This window comes from Chiloscyllium punctatum, chromosome 17 (genome assembly GCF_047496795.1).
Source record: "Chiloscyllium punctatum isolate Juve2018m chromosome 17, sChiPun1.3, whole genome shotgun sequence".
Lineage (NCBI taxonomy): Eukaryota > Metazoa > Chordata > Chondrichthyes > Orectolobiformes > Hemiscylliidae > Chiloscyllium > Chiloscyllium punctatum.
This window is the reverse complement of record NC_092755.1, coordinates 71,890,877-71,903,805: the sequence shown is the minus strand read 5'-3', so window position 1 is coordinate 71,903,805 and position 12,929 is coordinate 71,890,877.

Here is a 12,929-nt window from a genome sequence, read left to right as displayed (position 1 = left end):
ACCGTATGTGTTATAAATGGCAGGCCTGTATCATTAATAATTATTTCTGGATAATGCAGTTTCAACTAAAAGGATAATTACCAGATAGGGAATCAACTTTCTGCAATGGAATGTCTTGTTCATTTTAACCACCAAAATTTGAATGTTATTATTGGTCAGAAATGTAAGTAGACCCAGCAATAAAAATCTAAGATTGCAAGAAGAGGTCAAAGATCAAGAATTTCTATATTGGGTAACTCACATTGGCACTCAACAAAACCTACCCATTGGCTACAATGCATAGCAAGAATGAGACGCAATATTCTCTATTTGCCTGGATGAGTGCCGTTCTAACAACACTCAAGAAACATGATACTATCCAATATGTACCAGCCCAATTGATGGCATTACTCCAACAACTTTAAACATTCCATCCCTCCACCATCATATTCCAATAACCCACAGCACAGACACAGACAGAGAGAGTATAAGACCATAAGCTACAGGAGCAGAATTAGGCTGTTCAGCCTATCAGGTCTGCCCTACCATTCAATCATGGCCGACATGTTTCTCAACTCCATCCTCCTGTCTTCTCCCTGTAACACTTGATCCCCTCACTAATCAAGAATCTACCTACCTCTCTATTAATGACACTCAATGACACAGTCCTCTGTGGCAATGAGTTCCACAGAGTTACCACCCACTGGCTGAAGAAATTCATCTTGATCTCAGTTATAAAGGGATTCCGAGGCTGTGCCCTTGGGTGTGAGTCTCACTTATTAGTGGAAACACCTTCTCCACATCCACTCTATCCAGGTCTCTCAGTATTCTCTAGGTTTCAACGAGATACCCCTCATCCTTCTAAATTCCATCAAGTACAGACCCAGAATCCTCAACTGCTCCTCATGTGACAAGCCCTTCATTCCCATTCTTGTAAACCTGCTCTGAACTGTCTCCAAGGCCAGCACAAACTTCCTTAGTTATGGAGCCCAAAACTGCTCACAATTCTCCAGATGCAATCTGACAAGAGTCCTGTACAATCTCAGCAGTACATCTCTGCTCTTGTATTCTAGTCGTCTCAAAACGAATGCTAATATTGCGTTTGCCTTCCTAATGGCCAACTGACCCTACATGTTCAGCTTAAGAGAATCCTGAACCAGGACTCCCAAGTCCCTTTAGAAAATAGTCTAAATCTCTATTCTCCTGACCAAAGTGCAATCACCTCGCACATTCCCATATTGTATTCCATCTGCCACTTATTTACCCATTTTCTCAGCCTGTCCAAGTCCTTTTGCAGCCTCTTTGCTTCCTCAACATGATCTGTCCCTCCATCTATCTTTGTGACATCTGTAAACTTAGCAATGATGCCTTCAGTTCCTTCATCCAGATTGTTAATGTATAATGTGAATAGTTGTGGTCCCAACACTGACCTCTAGGGAACTCCATCCTGCCATCATGAAAAAGATCCCTTTATCCCCCATTCTCTGCCTGCTACCAGTCAGCCAGTCCTCTATCCATGCCAGTATCTTCACTGTAACACCATGGGCCTTTTGCTAACTTAGCACCCCTCCTGTGTGTCATCTTGTCAAAAGCCTTCTGGAAATCCAAATAGATCATATCCACTGGCTCTCCTTTGTCTAACTTGCTTGTTATCCCCTCAAAGAATTCTAACAGATTTGTCAGGCATGACTTTACCTTGACAAAGTCATGCTGACTCTGCTCTATTTTACCATGCACTTCTAGGTACCCCACAGTCTCATCCTTAATAATAGTTTCTAAAATCTTACCAACGACCAAAGTCAGGCTAACTGGCCTGTAATTTGCCATCTTCTGTCTCCCTCCCTTCTTAAATAATATTTTTTTCACTTAGTAGTGGTATTAAATCAATGAAGTGGGCAAATTTATTCTCTAAATTTCCTGTCTTGAGTTTTGAACATTTAACTGGTATCAAATGGAACCACGTAAAAACAATGACTGCAGATGCTGGAAACCAGATTCTGGATTAGTGGTGCTGGAAGAGCACAGCAGTTCAGGCAGCATCCAAGTAGCTTCAAATGGAACCAGTCAATTTCACCTATCTAGTTGGTCACAACTGGAGCTGATGTAATTTTCAGTTTGAACCAGGCCCACTGGTCTCAACTGGCACCAAATTGACTGATTAACAAAAACCGATTCAACTGGGACCAGTACAAGGGCACATGGAGGTGGTTTCTTGGTTCAATTAAGAGCAGCAGGATGGCTGTTAAAGCTGGCTGATAATCAAAGGACTACCAGCTTGAGAGGTGCAGCATGCTGTGATGGTAACAAGTAACAGGGAGGGTGATCTGCTACACTCTCACAACCTTTTCAGGGGAAAGCGGTCTTATAGCCAGGACATAACTATATGATTGCTGCCCCCCCTCCTAGTCCTGCTGGAACACCGACCAACAAGTCCCCACTTTCGCAGAAAACTGGACAGGTTATGACTCATCTTCCTTGGACGTAAACTCAGACCTTTAGTCGGAAACTGGAAGCCAACTGCAAAATCCCTCTTGGACTAATTGGATTTAACAAGGCCCTTAATGAGCCTAATGTTCTATCCACTGGTCCTGATCCTGCCTATGCTAAAATAGCTAGCTGGATCCACATTTCAGTCTTTAATATTGAAATTGCAAGGATTAAACAGTAAAACTATATATCTGAAAAACAATGAAAGATCTGAGTATGACTGAAAAAGAGATATTTTGTCAAAACTCTTTGTTTTATATCCGTCAGGATAATGCAAAAGAATACTAATTTAATAAGAAGTCCAATTTTTGTACTGTGTAAGAGAAGTGTTGATGGGTAGACAAGTGGACTCTGATTGGTAGAGGTGGTCCCATAGAGAAGGCACCAGTTAATAATGATTGATTATTAACTGCCAGGCTTTGTGCAAATTTTAAATTTTAAACCAGGCAGATTGCCGCTGATTGATCAAGGCATTGTCTTGTGAAAGTAGCCAGAAAATGGACTGTTATCTATTACGTTGAGTTGGAACAGATGCAATGCATTTACATGTTCTTTCAGTCTACAAAGAACAAACCTCTCTGCATTAATATGTGTAGTGTCCAGAGTACCACCCTGTGAAATTGACTGATATTCCTAAATTCGTCATCAGTGTAATTCTTCATGCACTCAGGATTATCCACGATTAAATGTTGTTTAATTGTGGATTCATATTTAATCTTGTATATTGTGTTGTGAATTTTGTGGGAGAGAGGCTTCTTGTTTACTGTGAGTACATTCTTCTTGTGAACAGCTGAAGGGATATACCATTTGATGTAACTTGCCAGTCATTGAAATAAACAGTCTTAATACCAGGCATCAAACAGCTTATCTCTGCATCATGCTGAAGAATCTCAATCAAGCCTACATATATCTGACAATTAACCTGCCAGAATATAGGTTCTGCCTTTTCTAACTTTTCAAGAGGATCAGTGGACCCCTGGTACTCTATTAGTTTATGTCATGGAACAACAGCCAGTTAGACCTATACCAAATGGTCAAGCCTATTGGCGCAGTATTTCAAATCTGGTACAGCAGCTGGCAATTGCTTCTGACTCTGGCTGAAGGAGGAATAGCAATGTTTGTGGGGAAGAGAACATTTCATCCATTTCTTGAGCCTTTTTTTTACTATTATTGCATACTAACCAACACAATTCTTGTATATTTTTATTAAGGCTTGCAGGTAGACTGGAAACCATATATTGTATCACCTAACAATGAAAAAGGAAAGCTAAATTCTTCTCTGCCTTTGCATTTTTGATACATCAGCTGCAGAAAATTATATTTTCTTGAATGCTAATTGCTGATGGCCTCAGAAATAGTTCTTGCCAGAATCAAGAAAATCCAATTAAATCAATCGCTGTAATCCATGATTGTGGGAATACTGCCCATAAATATTTTTCATCACAAATTAACCATTGGCAGCATTAAAGCAGGTTTCAAATTAGGTTTAATAATGTCAGAGCACCGTAAACCAGCTAACAGAAGCATATCCAGAGTAAAATCTCTAATGCAATGATAGCTTCATTGAAGAATTAAAGGCCCTCAGTTTTCATGACTTATTAAAAGGAATAAAATGGATAAGGACTGAAAATGAGCCCAGAGATTGCAATGCATGATTAACCCATTACTGTTGGTTGCAGTATGGATAGTTCAAATATCTCATGTTGCATTTCATTTCAATGATAGCACTGTGCAGGCCAGTGCAAAATATATATCTGACTTGCTGCACACCTCAGTAAGGGGCCCTACTTTTGTGTGAAGCCAGAACCACATAAAGGTAGACTGTACTACAAAACCAGCCTGTGTTATAAAGCCAGCCTGCATTATAAAGCCAGCCTGCGTTATAAAGCCAGCCTGTGTTATAAAGCCAGCCTGTGCCATAAAGCCAGCCTGTGTTATAAAGCCAGCCTTCATTATAAAGCCAGCCTGCATTATAAAGCCAGCCTGTGTTATAAAGCCAGCCTGTGCCAATAAGCCAGCCTGTGCCAATAAGCCAGCCTGTGCTAGAAAGCCAGCCTGCGTTATAAAGTCAACCTGCGTTATAAAGTCAGCCTGTGCTATAAAGCCAGCCTGTGTTATAAAACTAGACTGTATTATAAAGCCAGCCTGCGTTATACAGCCAGCCTGTGCTATAAAACTAGACAGTGTTCTAAAGCCAGCCTGCGTTCTAATGCCAGCCTGTTTTATAAAGCCAGCCTGTGTTAGAAAGCCAGCCTGCACTTCTTCAAAGGAAGCTGTATCCCAGCCAGAGCAGGTGCTTGGACTGTTTGTAGAAGAATCTCTGGATAGAAGGATGAGTGAAGATAGTGCAAACAGGGCAGAAAATGTGCACAAAGCTTCTCTGGTGCAGCATTGGATGGCTTGATGAAGGAATTGGACTGGAAATGAGGCACACTATAGACACAGTAAGCCCATGCAGGAAGCCCTCCTGACAGACACTGTGGAGGCAGTTAAAATAATCAGTCTTAATGCCAGCAGTATAAGCTGCAAAGCTGAATGCAGTACAGTAGGGCACTTAATGACCTTACTCAAGTAACCAAGATAAATAAATAGATTAGAAAATACTACATCCTTACAAAGCAATTTGTAGCCTCACATATTGCACCACACTCACTGATACATTTGTCTTTTGCAGAAGTCATAGAGGAGAAGTTTGTTTAGGTGGCATTCTGAAAGATGCTGAAGGGTATGCTCATGTGAAGCAAGGTGCATTTGAAGGTCTGCCAGAAAGTCTCCTTTTGCTGTCAAGAAAGATGGAAGAGACCAACATCAACTTGGTACAGAGCTTTGCACAGAGTTAGGACTCAATTTGCCAGAAAGTGAGTGGAGACTATCTAGATGCAGGACAGCACTTGTGGCCTTCCTCATGATGGAGTCTGTAATGGCTGTGGACTCAGCTTCTACTATCACACAATTAGAAGCCTCTTAATATCAAAGTGCTGCAGTGGACATTGGGACTAAGGTCATGAAACCTCATCTTATTGTTAAACAGGCTCAGGCTCATGCTATCATGGCAGCAGGCCCACAGAGTAGTCCAACAACTTGTTCTCCAACATGGGTTGCTGAGGTGCCGTCTCTCGGGAGTGGGTGGTTCTGTATACCAAGAAACTGCTGTCCTTTCTTAAAAGTCAGAGGATAGGGGAGAGATAGACAGCTACACGACATAGTGAAAAGTCAACAATCTTACATTTTTAGATTAGATTACTTACAGTGTGGAAACAGGCCCTTTGGCCCAACAAGTCCACACCAACCTGTTGAAGCACAACCCACCCAGACCCATCCCCCTACATTTACCCCTGCCCCTCCAGGCAATTTAGCATGGTCAATTCACCTAACCTGCATATTTTTGGACTGTGGGAGGAAACCGGAGCACCCAGAGGAAACCCACGCAGACACAGGGAGAATGTACAAACTCCACACAGTCAGTCGCCTGAAGTGGGAATTGAACCCGGGTCTCTGGCACTGTGAGGCGGCAGTGCTAACACTGTGCCACCGTGCCGCCCATCTCTCTCCCTTGATGTCAGCAAAACAAAGGTGCTGGTCATCGGCTTCAGGAAGTGAAGTGGAGTGGGAGGACATGCCCCTATCTGGATCAATGGTGCTGACGTAGAGATGGTTGACAGCTTCAATTTTCTACAAGTAAATATCACCAACAATTTGTCCTAGCCCATCCACATTGACAATACGGTTAAGAAAGCACACCAAAGCCTCTACTTCCTCAGACGGCTAAGGAAATTTGGCATGTCCACAATGACTGTTATAAATGTTTATATATGCATCATAGAAAGCACTCCATCTGGATGCATCACAGCTTGATTTGGCAATTACTGATCCCAAAACTGCAAGAAACTACAGAGGGTTGTGAACACAGTCCAGTCCATTCAGAAAACCAGCCTTCCTTCCATTAACTCTATCTGTACTTCCTGCTGCCTCGTGAAAGCAGCCAACATAATTAAAGATCCCTTCCTTCCCTACCATAATCTCTTCTACTCTCTTCCATCGAGTAGAAGATACAAAAGTTCAAAAACACATACCAACAAATTCCAGAATAGCTTCTTCTCTGTGGTTATTAGACGTTTGAATGGATCTTTCGTATATTAGAGTTGGTCTTTCTCTGCACCTTCTCTGTATCTGTTATACTATATACCTGCTGCTCTATTACCCTGATGTACTGAATGTAAGGTATGATTTGCTTGGATAGCGTGCGAAACAAAACCTTTCACTGTACCTCAGTACAATGACAATAATAAAATAAATCAAATCAAATCAAATCAAACTAAGTGACAGCATTTGTTCTTCCATTCCTGTCACTCCATCAGTGTGCTTGCTGTTCCCTGTTAGCTGTCTGTGCTGAGATTGTACAGTCTGAATTGGGGCCATTTATGTCTTGAGCTGCTTAAGGTCATCCTGCAGTCTCACCCACTGGAAGTCACACCCTCCCATCAACCATGCTGGAGCCCCTAGAACAGTACTGTGTGCAATTGCACTCTTAAGACAGACAGCAAGGGAACACATTAGGGTGATTTGTTGACTTTTATATGGAACGATGGATAGTTTGCTAGTTGAAGTTTGACAAAATTGGGTTTAGAATGGTTCCTTAGTGAGTTCTCTCTTTCAGTATTATGACCAAAAGGACACTGTGACAGAGAGAAGGGAAAGCGTGTGCCGAATATAGAGTGAGGATTTGAGGGCATATTCAATGAGACCCATAATTGGGTGAAGTGATCAAGGACAACCTGGCTGATATTATGATGCCTGTGGGGACCAAAACCTAACATAATTGAATTTATCAAAAAAACTCCAACAAGAAAATCATTGGACAATATTTCATTGTTCTTATTAACATTTTAACCAAGACCAAAATGAATTAAACATGAATTGGTATGAAATGGGTGTTCAACATGAACTCTAAATTACACTTTAAGTACAACAAAATGCAACAAAGATAAATTTCTCAGGTTTATTAGCCAGACTACTGCGCTATGTAGTTCAGTTGGCACAGAGTAGAAAACTTGGGAATTTGGTTAATGTGCAAATTTGGTAAAGTTAGATGAAGGATGTATACCTTTGCATTTTTAAACCCTTTTGGAGTGCACCACTTCAGGCGCTGTGAGCTGGAATACACACTTGATTTGAAACAAATCTGAGTTATTAACAAAAAGTAAACATCATAGAGTGTGGTGAGCTAATTAGTAGGTAAGTGCTTAACATAAGGGACTGTGTAAGTAGCCTTCTTAAAGACTCCTGAGTGGGAAGATCTATAAATAGAAAGCACTAAACTTCAACACAGACACCTAAGACAGTTACCTGTTTAATTAAGAAGTGTAGAGTTCTGAGTTATAAATGCTATTGACATTTAATAGCTTCAGTAAAATTGTGGTTAAGAAGAGCAAGATTAATTAAGTAAATTAATTACATTTAACTAATTAGTGCACAGATAATGGTGGGATAGATATTGTGTTGTCACTGTAAAACGTGGGAGCATATGCATCCAGAAGCAATCCAGGACAAACACACCTGTAACAAACATTGAGAACAATAGAAAGTCCATCTCAGAGTGATTCCACTAGAAGCTGAGTCAGATACTTTGTGACACATCAAGGATGGAGAGAGATACTTGGAACAAACAAAAACAGAAATTGCTGGAGAAACTCAGCAGGTCTGGTGACATCTGTAAAGAACATACAGAACCAATGCTTCGGATCCAGTGACCCTTCTTCTAGTTCTGAAGAACCGTCACAGGACTTAAAACATTAACACTGTTTTCTCTCCGCAGATGCCTCCAGACCTGCTGGGTTTGGCCAGCAATTTCTGTTTTTATTTATTTCAGAACTCCAGCATCTACGGTTCCTTATGTTATGGACCAAGCCAGACCCCCTCAAAACATTTCAGAAAGGCAGCCCAGACCCAAACTTTTCCAATTGTTTTAAGCAGGTGTAAGGTTGATACTCCTGGAGTGATGCAGCTGGTCAAAACATAGTTTAATTACAGAGTACCAAATGAAACAAAAACAAAAGAGAACAGAATACAGAATAATGTAACCTATCTGAAAATCCAATGGATTATCCCAACTAAATGATGCTGTTCCACATTCCTGCAACAATCCCCATTAACACCCCTTGACATAAAACACAGGGTCTTACAGGACAGATGTCAGAGAGAGAGAGATGGAAGAGGGATTCAGCATGGAACACCTTCTTTCATGTAGCTGTTTCTTTTGGATACCCAGCTAACAATTGACCAGCAGCTCTGAACAGCCAGACTGCTAAAACCAAACCAAATCTGAGAAAATCAGAGCTGGGAGAACTGGCCACTCCCCTTTCTACAAGTGTTTTGTTTTCACTTAAAAGCGTCTTCAAGTAGATAAACGCAGACAAAATGGAACCTCTGAAAAAAATAACAAAGACAACCTAACCTTGTTCAAGGAGCAGCATCATCACACTTGTTTTATTTGTGAGATCTTTGGACTCTAATCCAGAAGATGGTCACATGCTTTAGGATGGATGCAATTCTATCTCTAGTAAGGGACAGGAGGAGTCTGTGGCCATTTATGAGGCAGATAAGAGGTTGGAGAATAACGGAGTGTTGCAGCCTCAGTCTTCGCAACTATCCAACAGGTTCAAGCTGTGTGGATGAAAGCAAGGTCTGGGGAGGACAAGTGGACTGACCAGAGCACCTTAATTCAGGATATTTATCAAGGTAGGGGAATACACAAGAATGTGATGGCGGTATGGGGATAGTATAGAGAATGGGATAGACACCGTTCTGAATAACCAAAAGCATGAGTCCAGAAAGTTACCTTGCCAACCAGTGCCAGGGCTTGGGACATTTGCTCAGGGCTGGACAGGAACTTGAAATGGAAGAAGGTGAATTCAATTGTCAGGGCCAATTAATGTATCAATGACATTGATCGGACTGGGAAAGAGTTTCTGCTAATCAGTATGAGGAGCTACATACCAAACTGAAGCACAGAACATCAAAGGTAATCATCTCTGGATAATTACATCAGCTATGTGCCAGTTAGCATACAGCACAAAAGTTTAGTCAAATTAACACAGCTAAGAGACTGGTATGGATTTCAGTTTGTGAGGCATTGGCATCAGTCCTGGGGACTGTACCATTATGGTGGTCTAACTACAAGATGCACTGCAGAAATTCACCAACATCCTTTCACAGCACCTGCCAAACCTACAACCACTTCCATTTAGAAGGACAAGAGCAGCTGATACACCTGCAGTTTCACCTCCAAGTGACTCACCATCTTGACTTGGAAATATATCAGCCATTCCTTCACTGTCACTGGGTCAAAAATCTTGGAACTCCCTCTCTAATAGCATTATGTGCCAATCAACAACAGGTGGACTGCAGCAATTCAAAAAGGCAGTCACTACTACCTTCACAAGGGCAACTAGGGATGGGCAATAAATACCGGCCCAGCCAGCGATGCTCCCATTCCTTAAGTGAACAACATAAAAGTTTTGGCTCTGACTCCCATGGCTCTGGTCAGAGCACTTGCTTTGAGACATGGGCACTGCAGTTGGCACCCACCTTGGGCTGCAGTCTGCGAGGTGGTTTGAACAAAGCCTGTACTGAAAAGGCCAAGCTGCTTAGACAGGGACAGGGAGAAGAAGGAGGATGTTGTGTCTCAGCGGTATCTATCTGAGCTCTTACATGTCCATTTCTCTCACCTCAACTTAAGACACAAGTAGCATTTTCACCATCTCTATTTTATATGGGAGACCCTCTCAGAAATCACCTCTTGCAGGCAGACCTACAGAAGCGGGAGAAAGGATAGCATTGCCTGTGACTTTGAAGGTGACTATTTTCCAATCCTCCCAAGCGGGAGCAGACTTCCATAACAACTCCTTATTCACCGTACTCTGCTGCACTGAGGTTCTTTGTGCCAAGAAATGTAGCCAGCAAGCAGCAGGCAGAGTGCACATATGGTTTCATGAAGATAGATGGCTTTATATGGTAGGTGATGTCTTCAATGGCCAGGTAGTTCAGCTGATTCAGTCAATAGATTGGTGGCATCGGACGTGGATTTAAAATGTCAGATTTATTGGTAGCTAACATATATTCTTCACCTTTGGGTTAGGCTATGGCAGAGGATCAGGATCAGCTGTCACAATATCCATCTTTGGAAAACTGTTGGCTGGCAGCAGGCAGGAACAGGAGATCTAGTGCTTTACCCAACTCTGGAACCATACAATTTTCTTTTTCTTTCATATGGTTTGTTAGATCATGAGCCATTCCACATTCAGGAGGGCAAATTTGGGACTTGTGGTCGGCCTTCTGTAGGGTAATCTCTGTCACTCTCTCTCTCTCTGCAGAATTAGCTGGCACATATCTGTCATTAGGTAGAGATTGGGGGTGATGTGAGAGAATACCTGTTTTCCTCTGTAAGAAATCATCAACTAATGAAAGCAGATTCTCACCAATTGCATATTTTAAAATGTTGCTTTGCTGAAATTTCATCACCGAGGCCACAAATTACCAAACACAACAAACACTTCTCCATCTTTGTGAAAAACAGAATTTAACTCCTGAGAGAAATAGACACAGAATCACTGTATTCTCAAAGCAGGCTGACACTTGAAACATGAAGTGCAATAAAGGCTCCAACAAAATAATTCTGAGTTATCTGATGCTTTTAATCCCTTAAGCAATACACTATGCTCCACTCACCCAGCTCCCTCAGTTGCCTGACTGAGATCAGAGAGAAACTCTGTGGGAAGCGCAACCATGAGCTTGAATCCAATCACTGCTGGAGCACCTCACTAAAATAGATGGTGTTGCTTTAATCATTATGTGAATTGGCAAAATATACAAAGCCTTCACCTACAATTTATGCATTTTGAAGCAACTAGGCTCTTGAATGCTACCACTTTCCACAACAATATCACAGGGTGTGTGATAGAATGAACACAATGAAAATGTGATGGTTCATAACACTCGATTAAAGAGTGACATGTTAATGAAAAACTGACCGTATAATTTGATAAGAGATGATAAAACCAGTAGGAAAAGTAACAGTAATGCTTGGAAGTGAACATACTGGTCTGACTTAAGCTCCATTTTAAAGTGTAGACAATAAGTTGGCCCAGTATGTATCATTCACAGGTCTTACTGTTCACCCTTTTTCCTCACGGTGACATCAAGTGTAGAGTCACAACACTGCACTTCAGTGTATAAAATAAACAATACTTAACCCTGCCCAAAGGTAGTATGCCAAAGCATAACAGGTTAATAAGCCTACACTAGGGAGTCCACAATACTTTAAATTTACCAATGACCTACCATTACTGTTAAGTGTCATCCTAAAAATTAATTCCATTTGATAAGATTTGATAAACTGCCTCTGGGCTTGCCCATGACATTAACATGGATGTATTACTGGTAAGGGCTTGTGTTTAGACTTCTTAAAGTGTTCACCTGGCTGGGACTTTCTCATTTGAATACAGATTTTCCCGATTCACTCATAGTCAGAGAATTAGCTGCAGTGGATTTTTATCAAGCTCCCAGCCTTAACTAGTAGCCTTTTGGATGAACACTAAGTTATGGAGGTTGGGAAACCAGCAGGTGGAGAATTAAATAGTCTAACCTGTAGCAACAAGGGAATAGATGGTTTTGGCAGCTGATGAGCTGAAGTTATACCTCACTGCCAGCTCACTTGAGCCCACTGCTAACCCTGATTTGTCTAACGATGCTTGTCCATCATTCAGTATAGTATGAGGAGAAATTTTCTCCAATTAAATATAGGAAACCCATTGCCTTTAATGCTAAGCCCGAATTCCATCCCTTTTTCTGGTCACTGTCGAAGGCTCAGCCAGACTATTTGTCACCATGAAACTCTACTTCACTCTGAATTGAGCTTTTGAACATATATTTTCTCCATCACCAAGACTGACTGTTTTGACCTCCATAACATCACCTGACTCTGCTCCTGCCACAGCGCGTTAACCACCAAAACACAAATTCACTCTTATGTTACCACTCGACTCAACTGCCCTAACTCTCCTGGCTGGCCTCCCATCTTCCACCTCTTGTAAATTTGAGTTCACCCGAAAGACTGCTGCCCATATCCTAGTGACTCCCACCCCCAGGCCTGTTCATCTGATATCCCTATAATTAACTAACCTATTTGGCTCCAGGTTTGGCAATGCCTAGATTTTAAAGCTCTCATCATTTTTTATTTTGCAAAACTCTCCATGAACTTAACCCCCTCTCTCTCTGAAACCTTTTCTTGCTCTGAAGCCTGGGCTGAATGGTGGCTCAGTGGTTAGCAATGCTGGCTCACAGCACCAGACTCCTGGGTTTGATTCCATCCTTGGGTGACTGTCTGGAGTTTACACATTCTCCCCGTGCCTGTGTGGGTTTCCAAAGATGTACAGGTTAGGTGGATTGGCTGTACTAAATTGTCC